Here is a 27,066-nt window from a genome sequence, read left to right as displayed (position 1 = left end):
GCTGAGGATTTTATTTATGTTAAGGGGTGAATTAATATGTTTAATTTCATAATGTGAAGATTTAAAGATGTTAATGTTTAAGTTAAATTTTATAAGAACTGTGATCTGGAAAACCGTTAAAAGGATATGCAATGAAATTCAACCAAGGGGAAGTCAGGAAGTCACTTAACAATGTTAATAAGTGCAATTTTTAATAATGCCATGATTTATGTTTGTTTGTCTTATGTTTTTTGTTTGTTTATAATGTTGTGAAAACCAATACATTTTTTGGGGGGAAAAGACAAGTATAAACAAAAAAAACTAAAAAAAAAAACTTGACAAGTATAAATAAAAAAATAAAAAGACTTCTAAGTTTCCCGCCATCGACCTGAGGGAACTTGAGGCAGGAGGGCGTCTCCCCCACTCCCGCCTCCGCCCCGCGCATGCGCAAAGTTGGCCGCGCGTGCTAACAGGCTCCGCCGCGACGGGGCGGGCCGAGAGATTTCGCCTTCGCCTCACGACCTCAGGCGGCGACACCTGTTCCTCAGGCTAAGCGAAGCGCGGCGTTGGCGGCGGCGACATTGGCATTGGTCGTCCCCTCGCTTCTCACTGCCGCGCCCGGGACGGAACTTCCTCGGCCGCCTCCGCCTCAAGTTGGCTGTGGGGCAGCCTCCGCCGCCGGCCACCTGCGCTCAGCCTCGGCCAGGGAGGAGCGGGGAGAGGCGCGAGTCCCCCCCCCCCCGGAGGCGCCGGTCGCCGGCTTGGCTCGTTTGTCCCCTCCGGCGCCCCGTCGGTTATCGCAGCCGCCTCAAGAGTCGCTTCGCCTCAAGCCGGGCAAAGTTGAGGCTCCGGAGCGGGAGTTGTCGCCGCTCGGACCGGGCTCGGGAGGAAGCGCCATGGCGCCTCTGGCGAACGGCCTGTAGGGGAGCTGGGCTTTTTGGGGGAAAGGAAAGAAGTCGCTTCGCTCCGTCCGTCGCGGAGGAGCCTCAGGAGACGAGTCCGCCCGGCTCCGCTTATAGCAGGTGAGGGACTGGCGAAGGCGGGAAAAGCGCAGGTGCCGCTCGCTTCGCGCCTGTCCGGAGGGGGAATCGCGGGTTGGGAGAAGACCCCAAAGAAAGGGGGAAGCCCCAACCCCACCCCGCACACGGGTATCGCGTGCGGAACTTTAAGCCCCCCCACCCGATCGTCTGAACAGAGCCGCGGACCGACGCGGGGACGCCACACACACACAAACGCGCATCGGTCCGGGGCTCTGTTCAGACGATCGTTTGGGGGCTTGGGTGGTACTGCTGCTGCCGCCGTTCATGCGCACGGGAGCTGTCCGTTGAAGGTCAGGCGACGGGGCGTACACGGGTATCGCGTGCGTAACTTGAAGACGGTGCGCGTCCGTTCAGACGATCGGGTCGGGAGATGTTGGGAGTGCTGCGGCCGTTCAAGCGCACGGGAGCTGTCCGTTGAAGGTCAGGCGACGGGGCGGAATTGGGCTGGGGGGGGGGGCTAAGGTTCGGGCTAAAACTATGCCGGCCTCCCCGGGCCTTGGGCGGTTGGTTGTCTGAATGAGGCTCGTTTGGACCCGTCGGGGAAAACGCGGTAGGGGGAGGTAGCGCTGCTCTTGCACGGGGGCGGACATCAGCATGTCAAAATTCGGGGCAACCATAACCTTGGATGCAAATCTCATTCTCATTATAAATTTTAGTGTCAAAATTCGGTGGCACACACCCCGCATGGTGGGGGGAGGGAGCAGGGGGCAACTTCCTCCCCCCCAACCCCCTCCGGAAATAAATAAAAACAACTAACTGAAAGTAGAAATTGTAGAAGGGCTTTGACAGGTGTTTTTTTCTGAGCGCTTGGGGTGGGAAGGAAGTACCGGTAATTTAAGACTGTTGCTTCATGTCTGAGTAGGGATTTGAACTCAGATCTCCTAGGTCACAGTCCAACCCTCTTCTAGCCAATATACTGCACTGGCTCTCCCCAGAGACTCTGAGAAATTGTGCATGCATGTTCCTCTGCTGAAAATTTGGGTGTAATGTTCTGGTGTTTGTATTTAAAGTTCGCTGACAAAGTAATAAATGTAATAATTGTAAACACAGTAAAATAATAGTAATAATAAAATTGTTGCTGAGCCATTTCATGCTGGATCCCCCAGGCAGTGCCAGACAAGGGATGGTGACAGGTGGGTGTCTTGCCCCCCTTAAATAAATATTGGCCGTGCCAGTGTCCCTCTCCCTGCCTCTCTTGCTCCTTTCTGAATAATAGTTGTGGGGTCCACAGTGGTGCTCAAGGTGTGGTAGGGTTTGCAGGGCCACATGGACAGGCCTCGTCCCTTGATGTCCATGTGTCCAAACTCTTTTGGAAGGGGTTATTTTGGTGTGCACCTGTGGAGCAGAGAAGGGCCCGCGGTGCAATAAAGGTCTCTCCTTGCTTGGAGGGACTCTGTGCACAGACCTTAGGGTGCAAATAGAACTCCTCCTGATGTGTTTTGGACACTGAGGAATGTGACTGCGGTGCATAGTGGCGACGGGAAGTGAAGCTTGCCTGCTGGTCCCAGGACCCTCTCCACATGTTTGGATACATGGAGGAGGTCATGTGAGCCCCGCCTAGTCAACTGTCAAAAGAGACATGTATGCCGTTGGCACACACAACTTTCACACTAGAAGGGACACCCCTGTAGGAACGTCATTGTGGGCAAAGTAGTCTTGTGAAATGAACTTTTTTTTGGTAAACAAATGGAGCACAGCAGCCTACGTTTCTCTTCAAGTAAATCTGATAAATAATACTTTTGCCTATAAAAGCTAATTCCCTGCGTTTCCAAGGCGGCACACTTTCTACTGCTGTCCGTGTACTGGGTGTATTTTGCCCATTTGTCTTTGTTGTTCCACTTTCTCCCGTATCCATTGTGACTTTTTCCTCTATTTAAATGAGCTCCTTCTAACAAAAGGCTTGTTTTGAGAAAGAAAACTCCTTGTCCCCATCTCCTCACCCCTACCTTCCTAAGTTCGTGCAGGAATGTCTTCTACTCAGCATGCACTTTGCGTTTCTTGAGGGGTGGGCTGTCGGTCTGGGTTGTTTTGCTGATAGTTCAGCACCGGGTTTTAAATGCCTGGCTAGTTTAACATCCTATACAGCTGCTGCTTTGCTCTAGAGCTGGAGAGAGAAAACTTTTGACCGTAGCTGTAAAACTTTGTTTGTTTTCGTTTCATGTGATCCATATATTTCTTGCTGAGAATGGCCTAAAAGGAATACTTTAATTTGTGGAAGCTTTGGTTTCGTTCCAAACTTTGTTGGCAATGCTTGTGAAATAATTAAAAAGAAGAATGCTCAGAACAAGTGCAGAATACCTTTTCCTGACCTGATTAAGTTCCAGGATGGAAAACAGGGCTATCTAACTAAGCCCCAGAACCTCTCTCTCTCTCTTTTTTAAATTAAACTCTGTCTATGTATGTTGTAGTCTGGTTCCCTTCATCAAAATGTATCTCTGTCTTTTAACTGAGAGGTGTTACTGTAAATGCTGCTGCTGGGTTTTGGTTGTTTTATCTAAATTACTGGGTTTGGTTGTATTTGAAACTATTTTTCCTGGAGCTAGCTTACGTTAAACTGGTTGTCTTATTGTAATTATGTCGCTATTTTGCATAGATGCTAACAACCCACTGGTGTAGTTTATTTGATTTTACAAGAAATGTAGACTTGATCAAACACTACAAAAGCTATCTGAGTTGTCAATGCCATCTATGGTGCATTGAGAATTACAACTCTTATCATTTACTCTAATAGTGAGCAGCTGATTTCCCAGTGTTGATCCTTATGTAAACCAAAGTGCCACCATCCACACAAAAGAGGGAAATATCAGCAGTCTTGGGGGAACCCCAAACTTTGCAAAAGTACAACAAATATAGGGAAAGCCCACTGTGGTGGCAGTGGGGAAGCCACCCCAAACTTCCCATTGAGGACTGTGTATTCTCAGTGAGCAAGGACTGCTAATTGACTGCAAGGGGCAAGTGCAGAAAGTCTGGGAGAGCTAATGGAGTATTCTGGAAAAAGTACATGCTTGGCTGCCTTGAACCCTGAACAGAACACTCCATACTGCAGCATTTTGTTGCAGGCTTCATTCTAATATGTGTTACAAAATCAGAAGGTTTTAATTGCCCCAAGCACCACTCCACTGGCAGTATTAACCTTTGTATATGTGGCATGGTGTAGAGTTAGTGCTTAAAAACTATGAGAGGTAAAGGTAAAGGGACCCCTGACCATTAGGTCCAGTCGTGACTGACTCTGGGGTTGCGGTGCTCATCTCGCTTTATTGGCTGAGAGAGCCGGCATACAGCTTCCGGGTCATGTGGCCAGCATGACTAAGCCGCTTCTGGCGAACCAGAGCAGCACACGGAAACGCCGTTTACCTTCCCGCTGTAGCGGTACCTATTTATCTACTTGCACTTTGAGTGCTTTCGAACTGCTAGGTTGGCAGGAGCAGGGACCGAGCAACGGGAGCTCACCCCATTGCGGGGATTCGAACTGCCGACCTTTTGTAATCATATACAAAACCAGGAATTAATGGAATGCTTCCACTGTTTCCATGGCCATTTATAATTGATGCATAATCAATCACATGAGCCAGTGGACTGCATAAAACACAGAGCAGGATGTGTCTTGCTTTCCTAGAGGTCAGGGTGGGAAAATGTCAGTGCCTTTCCCCTCATGGGACTGCTATATTGGAACTCTTACACATCAAGCAAGAAAACTGTAATGTTTCTCCATTCTAGGCTGTTTTTTGTGTGTTTGTGGGGTTGTTGTCTCCTGAAGATTGATACAACAGAAATAACAGAAAAACATGTTTCATAGACAAGATCTATTCACATGGAGGATTTGCAGCAGGGAATAGATATTTCCTTGTTACTCAGACACTTGCTGGGGACAAATGCGGTGGAGGGGGCAGCTGTAGTGAGAAAGCTAAGGTCATTTCTCTGTCCTACTACAAGCCTGCAACACCAACAAGCTTCTTTTGTGCCCCTTTCGCTGCCTGAGGCATGAGGCCTGGGCATCCTGATGGATGGCTGCACACAGTACTTCTAAAAGACTGAAAATGTGCTCCTTTTGTTCAGTGGTAGATCTGGGTCAGGGGAAAAGGATCAGGGAGAGGTGTCATACTGCCTGTTTCAGTCTTCCTCTCTGAAGCCCATTTCATCCACTATCTTGTTCTCAAAGTGGCCAAACAGAACACAGCCACCATAATTAGTTCCCACTGTGTCCTGTTAGGGAAAAAGGTGGGGTATGTATGAATGAATGAGTGAATGGTAGACTTTTTATCAATCCACGAATTTTCCCAGCCTGCTTTTAATAAAACTATCCAAGTTGGTGGCTATCATTTCATCCCGTGGCAGTGAATTCCACAGTTTAATGATATAGTATGTGAAGAACTGCCTTCTCTTGTTTGTTCTGAATCTTCTAATATTCAGCTGCATTGGATGACCCTGGGTTGTGGTGTTAGGAGAAAGAGAGTAAAATATCTCTCTACCCACTTTCTCTACATCACACACACCTTCATCATGTCATCACCCCCCTCCCTTTTGTAAACCAATGGATGGTGATGATGGGAGCCAAGAAGACATTGATCTACCTGGCCTCCCTCTTGCAAGTGCTTTGGTAGGAGATGCAGAGACATTAGCCCTGGTAGGGTGTGATGGTGGAGCTCTTCTCCAGCCTCAAGCATGTGTGTCCTATGAAGAATAGGAAGGATTCCAGAGGGTGGGGAGGGTGCTCGCCAACTGAGAATTATTGAGGATAAAAGAGGCACAGCAGTCTGAACTTTTATTGAACAAGGTTGGTTGTTAAGCGAAGACCTGTGCAGGTGTTTCACACAATTAGAATAGTGTGAGGAGAGAGCAGAGTATGCTAGCTACCCAGGTGCCCCACCACCCTCTATGCATTGGAGGGCAAATGCCTGCAGTGAGGTGCCTGCTGTGCTCGCTGAGGCTTCTGGCATGATTTAGATCTCTCAATTATGTACCTGCAACATGTGGAGAGTGCTGGCATTGGGGTTATGATGCATAGGATGGCTAATGTGTTCTTGCTCTCTCCCTGATCACATGAGGAGGAGAATGCCTTCATAGGAGTGAGTTCTGAGAGTGTCAAAGAGACAAACAGGTGCCAACATTTTTGTTCATTGAAAACCTCCATTATGGCTGGCTTTGGGCTGTTATGTTGGGCTCCCCATTGATTTTGGTGGGAGCATTTTAATAGATGCCACTTTTGTTGTTGGAATATGAAGTTTGCATAATTTGAGCTAGGACTACTTCTGACTGAGAATAGGATCCCGATCAATTTCCCTGTGATGTCCCTTCATCCCTCTTCTTCTTTTTGCACTAGCACAATAGTCTTAAACCTTTCCAGAGCCAGGTCCCACTTTCAAACCAAACACTCATTTGGTGACCCATTTCTTAACCTTCTATACATTTACATGGTGGCAGTGCTCCTGTTGCGATCCAACTTGGATGAAGCTGTGACCCACTAGTGGGCCCCGGCCCACTAGTTAAAGACTAGTGCCCTAGCAGACTCCTGACAGTGCAAGGTTCAAGCCAGTCATTGCTTCTCCTCTGTGTGATGGCATGCATCTTTCCACTGATGTAGCATTGTGCTCTGCTGGAATAAGGGTTTTGTGAGCAATCCTATCCTGCCTAGTGGCTTTAAGATAGGACAGTGCTATTCATTTACAACTGCCTTCACCAACTAGGTGCCCTCCAGATGTTTTGACTGCAGCTCCCATCAGTTCCAGTCATCACAAACTCTAGGCCTCTCTGTCTGGCCCTCAGGACTCTCTCCAAGCCATGCTTCCTCCTCAGCCACACCCTTTCCCCCTGGTTACAGGTAGGTAGCCATGTTGTGTGTGCATGCACACAAAAGCTCATACCAATAACAAACTTAGTTGGTTTCTAAGGTGCTACTGGAAGGATTTTTCTTTTCTTTTCCCCTGGTCACATCTAGACTTCATTGCCTGATAGAGTGGAATGTGTCCTTGGTTGGCTGGATAGAGGATGGCAAGAGCTATGACAGCAGCCTGCTTTACAAAGGCTTTATCTGGGAGACTGCTCCCAGACTTTGGCACTCTCTCTGTAGGGAAGCTAGACAGACTCCCTCCTAGCTGTCCTTCCACAGGTAGGTGAAGAATTTCTTGTTCCAACAGGCTTTTTGGAATTGGACTGCTTTTCATTAAAGGGAGGATCCCACACAGTTTTTATTGTAATTGTCTGTACGTTTTAAACAGATTTTATATGTGCATATAATTTAAATTCTATCACTGTTTAATTGTGTTTTAATGTTTGTTTGTTTTCTATGCTTTTGGTGTTTCTTGCCGGGGTGTAAACAAATATAATAATAAAAAAGTTTGCATGTGTTGTTTTGCCCTTTTTTGCCTCTAGCAAAACAATAACAGTTTCCCCTCAAGGGCCAAGGCACTACTGTAGCCTTGTATCCAGTCTAGCCGACCTTGCTGAGCATAGCTAAGAAACTTAGCAATTTTGATAAAACCAGACTGAGTTTGCATATTATGTGAGCTGAAATGCTCGTAGAAAATGACCTGAAATCCTGTGTCCCACTAAACTTAAGATTTATTTGGGGAAGTTGGCTTTGGGAAAGTTGCTCAGATGATGATGTGGCCTTTGGTCTGAAAAAGTTCCCCACCCTGGAATAGACTTACTGGGTTGTATTCATCAGAGCACTAAGGAAATTGCTCCACCAGCTGATGGAACAATCTCTCCCGCCTCCTTTTTGAGTAGATTTGTGGAGGGTGCAGGGAGAAGAGTCCCATTGTGAGAGTGGGCATCATTGTGCTGGTTTCCACTTGTTCAGTGATTTAGTTGCATATGACCCACTGAAATCAATGAGCAAGTATATTAAGTTTCATAGATCCACTCTGTGTATTACTTAGGTCGATAGCACCCTACATTCTGGTGACACTCATGGGGAATCTTACATTTGGCTCCATCAGGAGCAGGACCTTTTTTTGTAACAGCGTTTATGCACTGTGTTTTCTTCTGGAAGAGTCCATACAGCTTCCACCATGCTCTTTATGAAGATGCGTGCAAAACCCTTGCTTTTTTAGGTAGCAGCTGAGAATTGTTGATGAACACTGCTATGCCTTATTACTTAGTACAGTCATACCTTGGATCTCGAATGCCTTGGCTTCCAAAAAAATTGGCTCCTGAATGATCGAAACCCGGAAGTGAGTGTTCCGGTTTTTAAATGATTTTCAGAAGCCAAATGTCCGGCGTGGCTTCCACAGCTTCTCATTGCCTGCAGGAGCTTCCTGCAGACAACCAGAAGCCGTGCTTTGATTTCTGAACATTTTGGAAGTCGAGCAGATTCTGTTTGACTTCCAAGATACAGCTATCAATGTTTTGTTATGTCATCACTTCTGTTTAATTGTTGACTGGGCTCATGTATTTCATTATTTTATGGTTGATTTTTGTTGTGCATTTTTTTTTGAGAAACAGTAGTATAGAAGTATTTAAAAATAAAATAAATACTGGCTGAGTGCAAATAAATCCAGTTAAGTTTAGTGGGACACAGGATTTCAGGTAATTTTCTACGAGCATTTCAGCTCACATAATATGCAAACTCAGTCTGGTTTTATCAAAATTCTTAGCTGTGCTCAGCAAGGTCAGCTAGATTGGATACAAGGCTAGAGTAGTGCCTTGAGGGAAAACTGTTATTGTTCAGCAACTTGGGATGGTTAATGACAAGTCTGGAGAAGTGAAAGTGCTCTGCTTTTGCACTGGATAAGCCACTTTGTTTTGTTTAAAAGAAATGTGTCCATTGACTGAGCTCTATATTTAATGCAAGACTGAAACTGAAAGCTGGCTTCACTCTTCATTTTTCCTTGTAAATACCCCTGAATGCCCAGTAACACAATTCAGGAAAAGAGCACACTTAATTAGCTATGTCTGATCTTCCTGATGTGCATGCACTATGGGATGCAACTGCTGTAACTGGATTTAGGAAAATAGTAAACTGAGTCGCCAGCATATATGTTCTCTTATGCTGCTGAATAACTTGTTTACATCTTTCAGGCTCAAGTTAGGAATGTCAGTTGATTGGCTATGCTGTAAACCTTTTTATCTGAGTATGCAACATACCATGGACCATATTTTCTCATGGTGCAGATTATAACAATCTGTACTCTTCAGCATGTGTTCTAGATTGCCAGTGGAAATTAATAGTTGATTCCATGTTTTTATTACATCCTAAATAGTATTACTTTGTATACTTTTATAAAATTATGACCTGTATTAAAACAATTTGGCTAACAATATTTCATTATTGGATAATTTTGTAAAACTGGCAAGTTTGGCTTTTAATTTCATCTTGAGCATAGTGGTTTACATCTGTATTTGCCCATCACATCCAAAATGAGCAGCTGCTAGTTATTCCCGGTTCTGTATAATATGACTAATTTGTCTCAAGCTTGTTCCCACCAAAGAAGCTTCTACATCATGTGACAGGAACTAATTTTGGTGTTATTTGCTTCAACACGGTAAATAAAAGAGAGAACATGGATACTCTTCTTTGTAGGGTGGAAATGGTAGTACTGTAGAACACAGAGCAAAAACAACAATCGTAGCTCATTACAATTTTCTGTGCCTGTTTCTATAGTTCTACAGTTGGATCAGGGTCCTTTTTTTGTTGAGCAACAGCTGTTGTAAATAGCATGGGGTGACCCCACATTCTCAGGTTAGGGGAGAGAAAGGAAAACCTCTATCCATTTTATTCACTTCATGCTTAATTTTGTAAACCTCTGTCATGTCCTCTCTTGCTCATATTTTACACAATAGTCTGCATCTTATTAAAATTTACAATGTTCAGGTTTTCTAATGGTGGAATGCAGTTTAAGTACCTGCATTAGCTATTGTTCCTGTTCAATAATGTGATGCACTATTAGTGGCTGACAATTAGCCTTATTCCAGTGGTTTTACCTCTTCATCATTTATCTCCTTCGGCTTTTCTTATACAGTATCATTGAAACATGAATTGTTTGTAAGTCCCCTTATCTGAAAGGCAGAATATAAACCTTTCTTTGGCAAACTGTGTAGAATGTAAGGCATTTTGTTGAAGTCTGTAGATTGTCTGGGTGAGCTTCTTTGCAATTGTTTCTGTACGGTGTCACATAAAGCCATAAGGCTGTGAAAAGTCAGTTTGTAATATTTATTATTTGTTTGATTTTATATGAATTGAGAGTTGCTGTTACACAGCAGACTCTCTTGATTTCCTTGCAGGAATCAAGCTGGGGTAATTCAGTCAGTAGAGCAGGAGACTCTTAATCTCAGGGTCATGGGTTTGAGCCCCATGTTGGGCAAAAGATTCCTGCATTGCAGAGGGTTGGGCTAGATGACCCTCGTGGTGCCTTCCAACTCTATGATATTCCATTTTTTGTTTGTTTTTGTTTTGGAGCTACTTGTTCTCTCTCTCTCTTCTTGAGAAAATGTTATTTTAGCTTTTCAGGCAAAACTAAGACCCTCTCAACCTTTTTGGAGTAATTTGGACCGTTCTTGTTTCAGAAGGATATGATTGCCTACAGCAGGGGTAGTCAACCTTTTTATACCTACCGCCCACTAATGCATCTTTCTTCATGGTAAAATTTCTTTACCGCCCACCAGTGCTTGATGGAAGGAGGATTCAGCTTGTGCCGTAGAACCCCCTACCGGCCGCCTAGAATCCTGAAAAACCCACTACTGGGCGGTAGGGACTAGGTTAACAACCCCTGGCCTACAGCATCAGACAGTCGACTTCATAAATCAATTTAAGCATTTCTTAAATGGACATTTTACAGAGCTTGCTCGGTCAGTGATCTCTGGTCAGAGAAAGTGGGTGTAACCTTTAATTATTTCCTGGTACCGCTCAAGAAGCAAAACCTACTTGTGCTGTATTGAGCCTCTTTTTCACAGTGTTACATGGTTGTTGTTGTTTTAACGGATATAAATCTGTATGTATACAAACGTATACACTATTAATATTTAACTTTTTCAAACTTAGGAGCTACTTTTAACTGAACTCTAGAACTTAAAACCTGCTTTTCAATTTTTAAACTTTCAAGTCAGTGTTTCTGACTTTCAGACGGGGGTCAGCAACATTTCTGGGCCAGTAGGCACTTTACAAACTGGAGAAACTGTTTTGAGCACCACATTCACACACTACACCTTTTAAACACCCCTTTCTGTTTGCCTGTTAAAAGTGCAGGTGGTCTTCCTTCCTTGACATCTGGTATCATCCTATTTATACCAGTGCTACAACTTCCGTAGGCTGGGTTACAATCTGCTGCTTGAAGAACAGTGGTCAATCCTGTAGATACATAGGAAGCTTAGTCCCGTAGAAATATAGGAAGCTTCCTTACACTGAGTTAGACCAATGCTTCCAGCTAGCACAGTATTTTCTACACTGACTGGCAATAGCTTTCCAGGATTCACACAGGGAACTCTCCCAGACCTACCTGGAGATATTAATGTTTGAATTTGGAACTATCTGCATGTAAAACAGACATCTTAGCTATATCCTTTCCTTTGTGCTTAATATTCCTAGTAACCAGAACCGACTTTCCCATAGGGCTTAGTGGTGTGTTGTGCCAGGGTGCCGGCCTCTCAGGGGCCCCCCAGTGAGTGGGGAAGGTTTCCCTTTCCCTGCATGCCCACCTGTGCCCCGCCAACTGTATGGCTGGCAGGCATGCAGCTTCCTTCCCAAGCCTCTGCGGGGATTGCTCTCCTGCAGCAGCATGGGGGAGAGTTGCACCCCCCCCATGTCTGTCAGTGCACAGCTCCCCCCCCCCCACTGTCTGTGTTAATTTGGGGGTGCTGGGCAGATATTTGCACCCCAGCGCTGCATCTGCTAAAGATGACCCTGCTAGTAACAGACACGTATATTTTTGGAAAGTTGAGATACCATAAGCTTTTAAGACCACCTGAATCGTAATACATAATCAAAGGGTGAAGAAGTCAGCTGTAGTTCTGAAATTCTTGTTTCTTCCACTCGATTGTATAATGCTTGTACACAGCATGTTGCTTCCTTAACACTTGAAATTTTGGGTCTCAGGTACAAAAACACAAGCCTTTTTATTTTGAGTCATTATAATCATGTTAGAAACTCCCTGAATTATCAGAACCGTTTTTATCACAGTTCTCCAGAGCTGCATTAATCTCCTAAACTGATTAACTATGAAAGGAGTACAACAGTATTAATTATGAAACACAGAAGTAGGTGGTCTCTTGGAAAGCATGCTTTTCCATTTTAAGCCTGGAGTAACAATCATAGTAACACAACGCTGCTCATGTGACAGCTAGACAAAGAAGCCATTATGCATGGCTAGCTGGAGATGCAGCCTGCTCAAACCTATATTCAGGCAAAACTTGGCAGATCCAAGCTTAGAAAGTCTACTTTGTTAACACTCCTCCTTCCAGGCAGTTCTTCCAGAACTCCTGGGTTTCATTTCCTTGAGTTGACAAAAAAATGGGAGACTTACAGTATCCTTGTAATATTTGCTTTATGCAATATATGACGTACAAATAAAGACAATTGAGATTTAGAATCAAGCAGAGCTCTAAAAGCTAGCAGATTTTCAGAGAGCAACTTGTGTGGCCACCCCCAATGTTGCATCCTTTGTTCCAGCTAATTCCAGCTAGAAGCTTTTAGCTTTCTCTCAGCTTCTGCCTCTGTCTCAGTTTCAAACTCCAAAGTTAATTATTTCTTGCAAACTGTTTTAAGACTACCATAGATAGTCATTAAGAAATATTAATGTTCTTTTGTCAGTACTCAGATCGACGGTGATCAAGGCAGCTAAACTCATAACAATATTATGGGATCAGTCACAGATTAAACCAAAGAAGTCCAGATTTGCTTTAATTATCCTGCTCATAGTGAGATAACAGGTGCAGGTCATATGCAGTAAGTTAGCCAATGAGTTACATTTTGATGTTCCATGTTCCATTTTTACCCTTTAATGTGATACTGTCTTCATTGGCTGGCAGTCTCATAGAGCAGGCAATGAAGGGATTATCAAATGAAAGGTTAAATTGGAAGCTGTAACATTGAAATATAAGGCATTATTGAACTTTTGCTTTGCTCCAATTTAGCCTTACCCAACCTGTTGGCTTCCAGATGTTATTCCTGATCATTCCATCATTCCTGATCATTGGCCATGCAGGCTGGGGCTGGGAATATAAGAAAGCAATGTTTGTTTTACTTCCTTTATGTTCAGCACATGCATCATTTTTTTCCATTCTGCTGCAATTCAGCTTCTGACAAAAACTGTGTTATTCGTCTTGCTGTCTGCTGTGGTGGAATTTTATGTGCTTAATTACAGGTAATCATGCTACCTGACCCTGGTCCACCACAATACAAATGGGGGTGGGGGTCATCATTTATGTATTGTTTTGTGGACTGAAAGTGCCAGCAGTGAATACCGATAGTATTTGTTCCAGAAGTGAAAAATAAAAATCAACAAACACTGGCAATTTCCACTCCTGTTTCTGTTTCCTTTGGATTTATCCAACATCCCCAGCTGCAGTTGATGGGAACTGCCTTCAAAACATACCGTGTTGAAGATAGCTGCTCTTTTTTTATCCCAGTAATGAATCTCAGGGCTGTGCTATTTAACTTATCCTGCCATTTCTAGCATTTGTATTTTTGACTGTGTGTAAAACAGGCATTATATGTGTCCTTGCATTCATGCAGTATATTTTGAATCATCACCTAACAATGATTCCAAAATATAATTGGCCGGCCCATCTAGGGGCATATATATTTGAAAGCAAGCTTTCATATGCATATCCCTAGCTCGTTGAGGATTTATATGCATTTGATATTTGAACCTAAAAAGCATGCAGTGAAGGCTACTGTGTGATGAGATCATAGCAATAACACAAGAAGGGGAGAGAAAAATTCATTCATCCTGGATCCCCTGGAAAGATGACCAGCACAGTCCTCAGTGATGCTCTAACTAGAGGTCACATATCGACAGCAGTTTACTGTTGTGCACATGTATTGCTGGATTGGAGCCACTGAGTCCTTCCTTGCTTGTTGATTCTGACTTCTAGCCTGTCTCATGATTCCTGGCTCCTGGCTCACCTCACGCTGTTGCCCTCAGTCCAGTTCTGACAGACACCATAGAAGACAGAATTAATACTCAAAATGATAGTCTGGAACTCTGAACTGAAACCAGGAAGATGAAACACTCTGGAGATGAATGCCATGTCTTGCATTTAGGTACAAATAAATGAAAAGCACTACTATAGTATAGTATGAAGGACACTGAGCTTGTAGCAGTGCACACAATCTAGGTGACTCAGTGGAATACAAGCTGAACATGAGCCAGTGGTGTAGTGCAGCTGTTAGAAAAGCTATTGCAATCTTGGTCTGTATCAACAGAAACACAATGTCTAAATTACAGGAAGTAACAGTCCCTCCCCCCCCCCCCCCTTATTTTGCATACATATGAAATACTTTATCAAGTTCTGGGTGCCACATATTTTGAAGAATCTGGATAAACCAGAGCATGTCCAAAAGAGTGGTCTGGTAACCCATGAAAAAAAATGCCGTGTAGAAGACTTGCAGAAGAGAAGATTAAGAAATGAGAGTCTTAAAATATCTGAGACATTTTGTACTACATTTGGGGAAAGATTCAATTAGCCTCCGTTCTCTTGCATTCACTTTCCAATAGGTCTTTGAATTTTCAGAGGAAAGAATGTGGTTCCACAAGTTGTGGAAAAAGGAGGTCCAGTCTATAATTCCTCATTTAAATCTTTGACAGTTCAAAAGAGAAAAGATCTCACTCTTTAAACCCCACCATCCCATCTAGTCATAGAACTAAACTAGTTATGTTTTAATACTTGAATCAAATCTGATCCTATATGTTTTCTTTTATGTAGTGTCCCAATATCCAAGATGTAGTCATAAATATTATTCTACTTTGTTCATAAGTTTTCATCTGGGGATTTGCTGTTTAGCTTTCTGGCATGGGAGAAGATAGGAGGTTGAAAAACTTTGCTAAGCCTCAGCAACTTGATAGCTTAAAACAGAAGCCTTGCTGGGCTTACTTGCAGGATTTGAATGAACTAGCAGCTCAGATTTAGTGAAGTTATCTTAATTAACCCTGACTTACACTACATTAATTGAATAATTGATGTTATAACTCACAAGGGTGTTTGCAGTGGTGAAAGGAAAACAAAAGCAGTTTCTTTGTCATTGCCAATGGAATTGTGTTAAATAATTTATCTTGTTTATTCAGTTAGCTGTCACTAATCTATTAAAAAAACTTTATTTATTTATATACATTTGGAAAAAGGTGTCAACAAAATTTGCTTCCAGGAGGATCATATAATCCACTGAGAAATCTGAAACTCTGTTTTGCTGTTTAGTTGTGTTACAATTTATAAGAGAGGGTGATGCCAGGTAAGACATATTCAGAGTAGACCAATTGAAATCAGTTTATATCAATTAAACTACTCAATTATTTGGTGATATCAAACTAAGAGTAGTTTCATTTAAAGATTCCACTTTTTATACCACGAGCATTTATTAAGAACAGAAATCTGAGTTCTTACTGTTATAATCACTACTTCCTATATTCTACAGACAACACATAATTTATCACACTCCCCTAGATTTACCATTTTGGCTAACCTCACTTTTACTTATAATGACTGTAAAATATGGTTACAGTAATGCATGTTGAAATATGCAAATTTTCCAAAAAGCCTAACAATTTGGAGCTACTAACACACTTGAATCAAGTCAGTGCAAGTCTCTAATGATTCCTGAGAATTGCCATCGATGATTTCTAACTAGGGAAGTAATCATGGTAAAAATTGTTCAATAAATTTTTGATCATTGTCAGCAGTTAAGAAAAAAATTGAGGAGAATGTTGACACACCACCAGGCCTGAACCCAGAAACAGAGCCTGTCTAGGCTATCTGCTTCAGACATTCTTTCCATTGACTAGATCCAGCCTCCTAGGAAAAATGATCACTGTGACAACACAGCTGAATGGGTTAGAGTCGTTAGACGAATAAAGGCTTCACAAGTGTAGGGCTGAGCTAGACAGCCTGTTTCTATTCTGTAATAGGCAACTTTGAAGAGAAGGAGCTTTATTTAACCATTTATTTTTTTAAAAAAACACCCTTGTTTCTGAGTCATGCAGACATGGCGGGTGGGGTGAGTAAAAGGCATTGTGTTCTATTAGAGAAGTACTTTGAAAGTGATGCCTTGGAGCTTTTCATGAACTATTGTTAAAGGGTGTTCTTGGGCTGCAGAACATCATTAATGACTTTAGTGGATTTTAATTATTGATTTTTTTTCTGCAGATAAGTCACCTTCATTAAAATAATCACTTTTTTAAAAAAATGACAGTCACATAAAACTGGCTATTTAATGTTTGTAAGATAGTATGGGAGAGCTGAGCAATTATTTTTGAAAATTACTCAATATAGTTGTTTTCTAGTTTCACCATTGCTCTATTTTTATAGAACAGTACTTAATAGTTTTGGGTGGAATCCAGTGTTGTGCAAGCAGATTTCTGCTCAGGAGACAGGCTTTCATCTTCTCCCTCCTGCAGCCTTTGTGTGGCTGTAAAATCTGTTCCAGAGGGTCCCCCAGCCCTCTGGAGCAAATTTTGAAGGCCCACAGGGGGTGCAGTGGGGAGAATAGAAAGATGAAGTCATACTGCATGCGTGGAATTACATTCTGCATGGGCAGCAATAGATAAACCCATGCCATTTAGACATCTAATTGCTATTATAGGAGCATAAAATCCAGCCATATTTATATTTATGGTGTATAGTTGCAGAGATTGTTGGTGCATACAGATAAAACAAAACAGTTGGCACTGTTTTTCTTCCCATAGAGCGAGACTGGAGTATTCCCACTTCCCCACTGCATTTACTTCCTAGGAAGTATGTTAGGGATTCCTGTCCAAAGCAGAATAATGAAAATACAACATAACATATTAATAGTGCCTATCCTTTGCATGTTGTCTCAGAATTAAGATGCATTCGGTTCAATGGAACTAACTTTCAGATAAGTAGTACTACAGTCTATGAAAGATTCATTAACATTTACACACATTTACACACTCAAAATGTGACTGTCGCCATGCTGCAGTTTGCTTGGTCACAGAAAACTACAGCCTGATGACAACCTTCAGAGAGCTGCCAGGCCTTCACAGTAGTATTGGAGGGCAGTGTTGGTGGCAGGAAGCCCAGGCAATCTGCAGAGGAACAGTCACAATAGTCCTCGGCAATTGTTCTGTTGCCACCACTGTCCACTTTACGGATGCCACCAATTGATCCTTCACTCCCAAGTAGGACTCCATGGTTGCCTGGGCAACCTGATGCCATCTCTTTCCTCTTCATGGGAGGAAGTCTATAGGGGGTTCCTCCATAGATCACCTGGACTGCCCCCACCTCACTTGTGAGAGAAGGTCTAAAGGGAGGGGGGTTCCTCTCCGTGGCTCATCTGGGCAGCTGCCAACTTCTTCCTTTTCGCAGGAGGATGTCTAAAGGACAAATTGCTTAGAATCGCTGCCGTAGTTGGCTCCTTCTCTCAGATGTTTTGGTATTCTAGATTAGACAAAGGTAAGGATATGAACTCCACTCATTGAATTGTTACTGCAGTACATACGTACGCAGAAAACCATGAGAAAAAATAACCGTGTTGAAGCACATCATGAATGATATGCCAATCTCTTATGACGAATGTCTGCTACTCCAATGTTGTAATCAAACATGGTAGCCATAGGTGACGAATGAGTAAGCTGGTGGAGGAGGGACAGAGTACTCCATTCTACTATGCAGCTAGCATAGAAACCAAGCTTGCCACTGGAGAAGGGACACACACTTTCCCCATTTTCAACATAAAAATGCATCAGGTTGTCTCTAGAAGGATGGAGCTCTTTGTTTCTCTATCAGTTCCCAGCAGGCTAGCAATACTTTGGTGGGCTAATTTGAAAGGTGTACCAAATGGAAGAAATGTGTGTTCACTAACTTCATAGTATGGAGGCGTGCTTCACCTATTTAACAAAGATATTTTTTAAAAATATGAACCTCAGCATTTGAATTTTCCTTTAAACTCAAAGCACATTTTCACAGCTGTGTGTCATAAATTTGCACATCTCTCCTGTCATACACATCTCATTCTCACAATGCTGAAATAAAAAAGCTTCCAAGGCTCAGTACACACTAGCAAAGCTTTGACAAATGCAAAAAAACGTAATCTTGCTAGCCAGATTGGTACTTTACTTGTTTAAGCTTTAGTACTTTTAAGGGACAATTCATTGGATGACAGAGGCCTGTGTGTAAATTGAAGATACTGTGCCCATTGAAAGGTACATTTGGAAGGTAGTACTTCTCAAAACATTTTTTCTCCCACATAACATTACATTTATCTTGAACTTTCCTCTGCATTATTTATATTCAGCCTGACAGTACACAGGATTAATCACAGATTTTGGACTGTTTTCAATTCTACTTAAAAGAGACCTTTCTCTGTGTGCAAGATACGGAAACCCCTCTGAAGAGAGTGTCAGATGACAGAATTTACCAGTGTCACAGGAGTTTGGTGTATAAATTCACTGTTTAGCCTACTTTTATAATAGAGCTTTATTGCTACTTTAATCCACACCACATGCAGATGACCTGAGCAAACCCCGCGGAAAGACAGAAGTCTTGTTGTGTGTATGTGAAACAGTTGCTCAAAATCTGATGCACCAGCTGTGGCTCAACTAGTTTGGAAGTCAAGGGAAACTTGATCTCTTAATCTTTTTTTTTCACCAGACAGATATTGTAAATAACAACTGTTTCCTAACTGTATTCTGTCAGTTAGGCAGAATACAAGGTTTGAATACAAGGCTTTAAAGAATCATGCTCAATGTGGTCAAAAAGTTATATAGGAAAAGGGCATTAAGAGAGAAGAAATTTATCCCCCCACCCCCAGCAATATTTTTGTCTGGGTTTATTTGTCTTGTTCTGTAGCAGCAGCTGAATATTATGAATGCAGTCCAAAATACAGTGGTACCTTGGTTCTCAAACTTAATCCTTTCCAGAAGTCTGTTCCAAAACCAAAGTGTTCCAAAACCAAGGCGTGCTTTCCCATAGAAAGTAATGCAAAATGGATTAATCTGTTCCAGACTTTTGAAAATAACCCCTAAAACAGCAATTTAACATGAACTTTACTGAATAATGAGACCATTGATCCATAAAATGAAAGCAATAATCAATGTACTGTACTATAAAATAAATGACAGTATTGTAGATGATCAAAATTAAAATTATTATTTTTTCTTACCTGCACTGTTGATAGTCATTGTTTGGATGGGGGGCTTTTATCCATTTCCACAGTCACACAATCAATCAATCAATCAATCAATCAGTAGCTGAACTGGGTTCCACCCAGTCACAATAACAAATTAAATGAAAAAGCCTCAAAAACCAAAATGCAAAATAAATAGCAAAAACAAAAGTGCCAAACTTAATCCATTCTGGAAGTCCGTTTGACTTCCGAAATGTTCAAAAACCAAGGTGCAGCTTCTGATTGCTGCTGGTACCCTGGAAACAATAGCTGGCAGCTGCATCGGATGTTTGGCTTCTGAAAAACACTTCCGGGTTTTTGGCGTTTGAGAACCAAGGTGTTTGAGAACCAAGGTACCACTGTATTAAGTGTACTTGTGCTCCTGTTGAAATCAATGCAACATTGCCGGGTGATTATATTCTCAAATCCCACAGATGTATCTGGCTCCTACCTTATATATATTTTAACTTTAATGTACTTTGATGTAATAGGGACCATTAATGATGGTTTCTGAAGGTAGTAAATTAGGGTAATCGGCAACAAAAAGCTACCCAGCAATCAGTGTCTTTTAAGTCTTTCATGACAGAATCCATGCATAATATCTGGGTAGCTTTCAATAACTAACAGTATATAATGTAAAAGAAACCATTAATACCAGTTGGGATGTAAAGTCTGCTCATGTAGTATGTAAGCCTTTTTTTGGCACAGAGTTTGACACACACACACACACACACTTCACACTCTCTCTCTCCAGTCAATCACCGTAAAGTGCTTCATAACACATGTTGCAATTAAGCTGTAGAACTTTCTCCCCCCCCCTTTTTCTCTTAATTTTTACTATAGAGAATAACTTTAACAAAGTGCCTCATTAAGTCCATAGCCGCAGATTTTATTTTAGGAGAAATGGAATTGAAATAGCTGTAAAACTTGGATTATTGAATGCAGTATAACTCCTAGGTGCTTCCTTAGACAATGGTACCAATGACAATCCATTTTTGTAATGACAGATAAGCACCCTTTATCAGTACTATCCAGTTTCGAAAGGGGGTGCAGTCAGATTTAAATAATTCAATAAGTACTCTATAAGGAACATGGTTAAAGGACTGAAATCTCTCTTTTTTTGCTTATGTTAATAAAAATACACTCATCATTCATTTCCCTTCAAATTACTGCTCACAGCAAGGAATTAGCTTCCAAATTCACTTTCAGAAGGTTTCAGATAACCTGAAACCAGAGCCAATTTACATATTTTAATAGGATGATTTATCTTGGAAAAAATATTAATTACAACAAAAAGTCTTTGATTGTTAGGGTTTCTAAGGCAATGCCTTTGTTGGATCCTTTTAATGATGAAGCAGGCTGTCTCTAAAGCAGATTCTGTTCACATTAAAGGAAATGAATGTGAGAGTTTAATGACATGGGGCATCTTTTTTCTTTTTTTAAAGTAGCATTAAGAAAAGTTAGATTGATATGAATAACAATTGAGAACTTTGATATCAAATTGGTATGAAATTATCAAAGTGTTTTCTGTGCATAATGTATAGGTTTGTTTACCACTATTAAATTAGTGTATATAGCATTATTTTGTATTTCGACTGCCAAATATCAGATGCTGTTTTAAAAGTAATTTCATTCATTCACCGGTTCCTCATTGTGGAATGAGGAAAGGTATGTACAGCAGGGCAGAACATGCTGCAGTGATGACATATCCCCATTCTGTATACTTTTATTGCATTTGTAGGCTCTGGATCATGAAATGTGGTGTCTGGTGGGCCACTTTCTTCCATGGCTTTCTGTAGTAGATCATGCAAGGAAAAAATGGCCTGGCTATACCCTTTGAGAATATGTGGAGTCTATTTTGAATTTTTTTTATAAAAGCACAAGGTATGATATCTCTGAGGAGGATGGACTCTGTTCTGTTAAAAGAACTGTTTGAGAAAATCCCTAGGTCAAAGCTTTCCAAACACTGTATCGTGACACATTAGTCATGATACTCCCCACGCTCCTCCCAGAGCTGGAAAAGGGTTAGTTTAACCCCCAGTTTGCTAGTAAAACTGAATTACTGTGTCGTGAAATGATGCATGTCTAAAAAGTGTGTCACCAACATGAAAAGTTTGGAAAGCTCTATCCTAGGTGAATTCATCAAACCAATTTTAATGTGAAACTGATGTAAAACATAATCCAAATAAATATTCTGAAAAGCTTAAACTTTTATATCGATAGGTTTGTTTTGTTTCTGCAAGCAGTAATTAACTTCTAGCTTTTTCATAAAATGTTTATTGCAGGTCCCTAAGGTTATGTATATCCTAAATTTCTAAAGTTGCTTATACTTTTAACATAACTTCTTTTGGAATGCCTAGAAACAGAAGGACTAGTCTTTGCTTCTTTTCTGATATAGTACCTGTTTTTGTTTATGTGCACCACAAGTCTTCTATTATTTGTGGCCAACATTTTTTAAAAAACAAGATGCTATTGCATTTATAAAGAATATTACTCTACGGCTCTTCAGGTATACTGTTATTTTAAAACTATTTTTTGAGCTCTCTTTTCTATATATTCATAGATAAGTTAGCTTGCATTTTCTCAAAATACAGTTTTGACATTTGATGCCTTAGCCTTCATTCAATGCCCTTAAAATACTCTTCATTATATTAACTTTATCAAATGCTTAAGGTATATTTTCCTTTATTTGAGATCATCAGTAAAGACCTAATGCTGGTTATGGCAGTCCTCCATACCAAATGAGTTAACGATTTGCCTTGCAAATTTATATTCTACTTTATGTGCCATGAGCCAGATTATAAGGTATGTGACAGAATGTGAAAATATATACATGTGTGAAAATGATTTCCTAGTGCACTGCTCCTACTGCATTTAATGCCTGTTATCTATTAACACTGCAAGCAGAATCGATAAAAGCAATCAAGTTTATTCATAGCCACAAGTTAACATGAGACTAATCACTGCTGACAAGATTGGGTCAGATACAAGTTTTGATAAGGCCAGCATTGGTTGCTTTAATTAATGTTTCTGTCTGTCAACAAAAGATAACATTTTTGTTTTTATGTCCAAAGTCCCACATTGCTGCCTTGTGTTCGTTGTTTATTGTCTAAGAATACATTATGAGCAGAGATTGTGTACAGCAAAAGCCATACTGAGGTTTCAATACCTGTGGGACCAGAATGTATGAAAGAGTTAGCAATAATCGTTGGACTGGTCCTGTCCTATAGACGCTGAGCATTTAGTGACCTCACTGCCTGCTGCTGCACGTTCTGAACCAGTCTGTAGTACATTTGCACATGCTTAGAGCTCCTCCCATGGGGTTGAGAATGCTGTTTGATGGGGTGTAGATGTACAATAATGTGGGGTGCTGGTTGTGCCTCTGGATGCCGATGCATGTCCTAGGGATGCTGGTGGCGCTGTGGTCTAAACCGCTTGGCCTCTTGGGATTGCCAGTCAGAAGGTTGGTGGTTCGAATCCCCGCGACAGGGTGAGCTCTCATTGCTGTGTTCCAGCTCCTGCCAACCTAGCAGTTCAAAAGCACGCCAGTGCAAGTAGATAAATAGCTACCGCTGCTGCGGAAGGGTAAACGGCATTTCCGTGTTGTCTGGTTTCCATCACGGTGCCCTGTTGCACTAGAAATGATTTAGTCATGCTGGCCACATGACCCGGAAAGTTGTCTGTGGACAAATTCCGGCTCCCTTGGCCTGAAAGCGGGATGAGTGTTGCAACCCCATAGTCGCTTTTGACTGGACCTAACCATCCGGGGGTCCTTTACCTTTACCTGTGTGTCCTAGGCATGTTCCCTGACTTTGCATTTTTTACCTTAGTTGGAAGGATACCTGTGCAAGTACAGGTGTATGTACATAGAGTTCTCTATAGCAAGTGTGGGCAACATTTTTCAGCCCCAAAGGCAACATTCTCTGGAGGGCAACATTGCAAGGGCCACTTTCCAGTGGGGAATGTGAGTGAGGCAGAAGCAAAGGTGGGCAAAGAAATGGATATGACTCCTGCATTTGTACAGTATTGCAGCTATACAAAAGCCAGGGGGGTTTATAGACATGCTTTTACATGCATCCCTCCCATCTAGGCAAGCAAGTTAGAGTGATTATCACAGTTCAAGGACTCATTCCAGCTAGGCTAAAGGACCCATGAAGGGTTTGGCTTGGGGAGAGGGCGCATAAACTGGACGGCCAGAGGGAGAACTCTGGAAGGCCATGTTTGGCTCATGGTCTCGAGGTTCCCCACCATGAGGGTGAGAATGCTGACAGGGATCTTCATCCCTGTGGAGGTAGCCCTGTGTGTGCATATATCTGTGTTTGTGTAATCTTGCTTTGAACTTGCATGGCCACCCTTCTTGCGGAGCATTCTACACTGGCTCCCAGTATGTTTCCGAGCACAATTCAAAGTATTGCTGCTGACCTTTAAAGCCCTAAACAGCTTCAGCACTGTACCTGAAGGAACGCCTCCACCTCCATCGTTCAGCCCAGAAACTTAGGTCCAGCTCTGTAGGCCTTCTGGCAGTTTCCTTCCTGCGAGAAGTGAAGTTACAGGGAACCAGGCAGAGGGTCTTCTCAGTAGTGGCACCCTTCCTGTGGAACACCCTCCTTTCCGATGTCAAGGAGAGAAATAACTACACAAATTTTAGAAGTCATCTGAAGGCAGCCTTGTATCAGGAAGTTTTTTTATGCTTGATGTCTCACTGTGTTTTTATATTTTGTTGTTAAGTCACCCAGAGTGGCTATGGCAACCCAGTCATATGGGTGGGCTATTATTATTATTATTATTATTATTATTATTATTATTATTAAACAGGGAACATGATGCCAGCTTGTGTGTGGCACAAAGGGAGCAGGGCTAGTCCACATATTCTTGCTTTCTTGTATTTAGTACCTGTGGTTACTGCATAGCAAGCAGCCAAATATTCTGATGTAAAAGTTGTTTACTATTCCACTACCCTTATTGCACAAAAAGAAAGCTGTATGAAGAACAGCATATGCCATTTCATACAGTTCTAGCTGTGAGGTGCCTTGCATATATTGTGGGGCTACAACTTGCATCAGCCTTAGCCAGCCTGGCCAAAAGCCAGGGATGATGGATGTTGCAGTACAACGACATCTGGAGGGTGCCAGGTTGACTACCTCTGTTCTAGTGGGTCTGAAATAGCCCACCCCAAACCCATTGCTGTTGTTTTCCAAACCAGTTTAGTGCCGTTCATTTTGTGGGCTGCTGTGTGAGTAGAATAATCACCATTCTAAGTGGATGAAAACTTTAAACCTGCTATTCTTGCAGCTGTCATATGATGTGCAGCTGTTTAGATGATAGCTGGGCTCATGGAAACACACTCCCATTTATAAAGTCCTTTCGCACACTACTGGGATTTCAGCTTCTCCAAAGTGCTTTTGAGAACAGAGCACCATTTCAATATATGATTAGCAAAGAAAATATTAAAATTATGCTAAAAAAAGAGGTATATACGGTATGTGATCACAAAGGTAGACTCGTATGTGAATAAATTGCCATTGCTAATTAATTTTTTGGGGGGTATTCTTACTTTGAAAGAGATCTGGAGTGGTCATACCAAAGAAGTTTTTACTGTCCTATAATTTCCTTCCCAATGGAAATATGTGGTATTCCTTTAACTGCACGGTTTATTTTCCACATGCCAGACTAAGACGCCCTCAGGTGTCTGCCAAATCCCATGGGTTCCTGTTCACAGTTAGGACAATGGTGAACTTTAACTAGTGTTTACAAATCCACTTCACGTTCTTGATTGCACTTTTGTTTGAAGCTAACCATGGTTATTATTAACAATGGTGCAAATGCAATGCTTTTCAAAAAAAGAATTTCAAAAAATGCAAACTCACATTTAAGAGGGAGGCAAAGAGTATGAAAGCCCACAGTTGACTCACAATACCTCAATCCTGCTTATGGGACTGGACATGTTAGATCTGCACTAGGTTTCATTCAAATCCAAGAAAACTAGGAAATCCCTCAGGGAAAGGGATTAGCAAGAGTGTGCCAAGCTAGTATCCTTGAATAAAAGCCATCCCCTAACCATTACCTTTTTGTTGATTATTATACAAGAGTGTGCCATCTCATTTCAGATCCTGTCCTCTTTTATGCAACTATCTACCACTGCCAGATTTTTTTTTTACTACTGCAACTATTTCTCATAATCGCAAACAATGCTATCTTTCCACCAGTTATATGGGATAGTCAGTAGTTTGTCTTTAACTAAGTTTTACTCATAGTAGACTCATTGAAATTAATGGACCCAGGTGACACGTCTATTAATTTTCAATAGGTCTACTCTGAGTAGGACTAACATTGGATTCTACCCAATACTTTTTATAAGGTAAAGGTGAAGGACCCCTTGATGGTTAAGTCCAGTCGAATTTGACTATGGGGTGCAGCGCTCATCTCTGCTTTCAGGCTGAGGGAGCCGGCGTTTGTCCGCAGACTTTTCCAGGTCGTGTGGCCCGCATGACTAAACCACTTCTGGAGCAATGGAACACTGATGGAAGGTAGAGCGCACAGAAACACCATTTTCCTTCCCACTGCAGCAATACCCATTTATCTGTTTGTGCTGGTATGCTTTCTAATTGCTAGGTTGGCAGGAGTTCAGACAAAGCTCCCAATAAGTATCAGCATTTACCTTGACATGTCATTTCTACTGTGACACTCACTTATGTAATCTTCCATCTGGGGGCCTTGAAAAGTGGTCACTGGGTATCTTTTTAAAAATGTTCTTTATAAACAACATAACTGACATATGAAACTTTCAACCCCTTTATAGTTTGTGTTGTCAGTGTTGTTCATTCAGTTATGAGGAATCCTTGAGTCCTTTATATTAATGTATCATTTAGAAATGCATTTCTGCATACTGTAGATAGAGTTAAATCTTCTACATTTTTTTTGCTAATATAAACACTTTAGCAATGCTAATCAGTTGTACTGATTTTCTGTTTTGATTTTCCTTAATAATTAAGCAAAAGAACTAGGATGCAATCAAGTTGTACACTAGGGGGTTCATGCAAATAGTTGAGTCTTCTTTTTTACATTAATCTTTTTTGTTAGAGGCATTCAGTAGGAAATTTATTGACATTTTAAGAAAAGGAAATACAATTTACCTGCATAATCTGCTTTAATAAGGGAAATCACTGCTTCATTGGAAATTAAACTGCAAGTGCACAACTTTTCATTCCTTGTTAATATAGCTCATTGACTACCATAGTATTAATGCTACTTAAGGAGCTTTCAAATCTTGACATGCATAGAACAAAGGGCTTGTGTAGCTGAGAAGTGCAGAAACCCATGAATGCAATTTAGCTCAGCCTAGTCTTATGCTGGTTTTTCCTCAACTGTGCTCTGGTACTGGAAGCAAATCTAGAATGGATATTGCTGCTTACAGGATATTTGCAGTTCAACAGCACCATGTTTGCTTTGAATGCAGAAAATCCCCGATTCAATACCTGGCATCTTAGCTAGGAATGTTGTCTGTCTAATGCCAGAGAGCTGCTGTTAATCAGTGTTGACAATACTGAGCTAGATGAACCAGTGGTGTGGCTTGTTTTAAGGTGGCTTTCTATGTTCCTAGGCAGCAGTCTCGCTTGCTGTGGCTACACTGGTGTCTTGTGCAATAAACATAAACTTCTAAGAGCAGAGTCACATCCCATGCACAAGCAAATATTTACCAGTGATCTATGGCTTGTTGGAAACAAATGCATCCTAAAGGCCATTCACTGTCATTTTTTTAGTCCACAGGTGTCA

The 27,066-nt window shown here is 41.6% G+C and overlaps 1 protein-coding gene across 1 annotated transcript in view; it reads left to right on the top strand.

The window, feature by feature from the left end:
• The first annotated feature begins 456 nt into the window (after positions 1-456).
• Positions 457-27,066, top strand: part of MEGF10 (multiple EGF like domains 10) — a 111,205-nt gene continuing 84,595 nt past the window's right edge. Inside the window, exon 1 of the mRNA XM_028748523.2 lies at positions 457-1,001. The gene's annotated coding sequence lies outside the window, so the exon portion shown is untranslated. The remainder of the gene's footprint in view (positions 1,002-27,066) is intronic.

This window comes from Podarcis muralis, chromosome 11, assembly GCF_964188315.1.
Source record: "Podarcis muralis chromosome 11, rPodMur119.hap1.1, whole genome shotgun sequence".
Classification (NCBI taxonomy): Eukaryota; Metazoa; Chordata; class Lepidosauria; order Squamata; family Lacertidae; genus Podarcis; species Podarcis muralis.
Note: the sequence above shows the minus strand (reverse complement) of the source record. Positions and strands in the feature narration are given on the sequence as shown.